Below are 2500 nucleotides of genomic sequence, written 5' to 3' on the forward strand. Positions count from 1 at the left end.
CTTTATTCATATCGAGTGAATTTCAACTGTTAACTGCAAAGGAAATATTAAAACAGCTCCTATTATTGTCCATTAGCTTTACTATACGTTTTGAAATAAATAAATAAATTTTTTTAATGCATCTGCTTACATATGCGTCTCTCTCTCTCTCTCTCTATCTATCTATCTATCTATCTCTCTCTTTCTGCATACTGATTTGTTGGGTCAATCGCATGCACTTATTGCCACGGCTTTTGTTAATTCAATTAGAATGTGTGTATTCATGATGATTCAGGTACAGGGAAACAATCATTGCAATCTGAGGTTCATCGCTCCAACCTGAAGATAGATTGATAATCATAATGCGTCAAGACATCTGATACATAGAACTGTAATCACAATATACTCCCTCATGATTTAGAGATATTCATCATCATGGTAATTAAACAATTAATATCAAAGGTGGTGGAATTATTCAGCATGCACAATTGATCATGTTGTATGGTCATTTTTTTCATGAACTGATCATGTATCTTTTAATGATTGTCATTACATCATCGGGTGATTAGTCCTCTTAGGACGAGACTGACTCTCTCCCTGTTTTCATGCTTCCACTGGTATCTTATCCGGGCCTACTGCTTTGCCCCCCTTCATCTTCTCCAAGGCCTTCCTCTCCTCTTCTCTGCTGATCCTTGGTACATCCTGATTTAGCCCCTTCATCACTTCTAACCTTCTTTCCCTTTCATTTTCAATATTCATGAGGTCCTCAAAGTATTCCTCTCGTCTGTGTAACAAACTTTCTTCTCTCGTCAGTATATTTTCGTCTGCATCCATCATCATCTTAACATGCTGTGTATCCCTCCTATCTCTCTCCCTCTGTCTGGCTAGTCTGTATAGGTCTTTATCTCCTTCCCTTGTATCTAACTTCTCATATAACTGTTTATATGTATTTTCCTTCGTTTTTGCTACTTCTCTCTTTGGTATCCTACACAACTCTTTGTATTCCTGATGGCTTTCTTCATCCCCAAGTCTGTGCCAGTTCTGTTTTGCCTGTTTCTTTTTTATACTATCTTGCACTTTCTCATTCCACCACCAGGTTTCCTTGTATTCTTTTCTTCGTCCTGATGTCAACCCAAGTACACATTTGGCTTTTTCAGCTACAGTTTCTGAGATTTCCTCCCACCTGATCTCTTCCCTCCCTGCAAAGACTTGGCTTACTTCCTGTACAAATGCTATACTATACTCCTCCTCCTTTAGTTTCCACCATTTGATCCTAGGTTCCGCCCTCATTTTCCTGGTTGCCTTCACTTTCAGATTTAACATCCCAACTAACACCCTATGCTGCCTTGTTACACTCTCCCCGGGAACGACAATCACTAAACCCTCTCAAGTTACATCTCCTACATATTATAAAGTCTATCTGCGTACTCCTACCTCCACACTTGTGTGTAACTCTGTGCTCTTCCCTCTTATTAAAATATGTATTCACTAGTGCCATCTCCATCCTTTTTGCCCACTCAATAATCATCTGCCCCTCTGCATTCCTCTCTCCCACGCCATATTTGCCTATCACCTCCTCGTCCCCATTATTTCCTTCTCCAATATGACCATTGAAGTCTGCTCCACTAATAACGCTCTCCTCTCTGGGGATGTTCTGTGTCATTTCTTCCACTTCGCTCCAGAACTCCTTTTCCTCCATCTCGCACCCCACCTGTGGGGCATATGCACTGATCACATTTATTTGGATCCCTTCTACATCCATCTTCAGGTTCATTGCTCTATCTGATACCCTCTTCACTTCCAGTATGCTGTTGATATACTTTTCCTTAACTATTACCCCAATACCGTTTTTCCTTCCATCTATCCCATGATAGAACAACTTATAACCTCCTTCAATCAGCCTCAGTTTCCTGTACACAGAGAATATCTCTCCATCATGTCGGCCAGTTCTCTCCCTTTACCAGTCATGGTGCCAACATTTAAGGACCCAACTCTGATCTCTGCTTTTCTGTCCTTCCTTCTTTCATGCTTCCTCTGTACACGTTCGCCACCTCTTCTCCTCCTCCTTCTCCCAACAGTCACGTACTGTCCACCGGCCCCCTGCTGGGACACAGAGCTGTAGGCGGTCGTTCACCCGGGCCGCGACCGATCCGGTATGGTGCTCTCATTTGTGATCCGCATAGTAGTATTGGTCAGAGTTTTACGCCGGATGCCCTTCCTGACGCAACCCTCCCCATTTATCCGGGCTTGGGACCGGCACCAAGTTGCACTGGCTTGTGCCCCCAGTGGCTGGGTTACAATAAAACATAGAATGAAAAAAAAAAAAAAAAGTATAATGCAAAAACATACTTAGAGACATTATTTAATATGATGTGCCATTCATGACAACGTGGTCTCAGGTGTTCTTAAGAGCATTATCAGAGAACCAATCCCATCACAAACTTTTGAGAGGATAACTCGCAGTCGGTTCTCCGGCTGCCGCCATTCTTCGTCATGCTCTTTGATCGGTTTCAATAGAACT

Source organism: Penaeus japonicus, unplaced genomic scaffold, assembly GCF_977035675.1.
Source record: "Penaeus japonicus unplaced genomic scaffold, GWHDUDI00000001_assembly GWHDUDI00000017, whole genome shotgun sequence".
In the NCBI taxonomy this organism is placed as follows: Eukaryota; Metazoa; Arthropoda; class Malacostraca; order Decapoda; family Penaeidae; genus Penaeus; species Penaeus japonicus.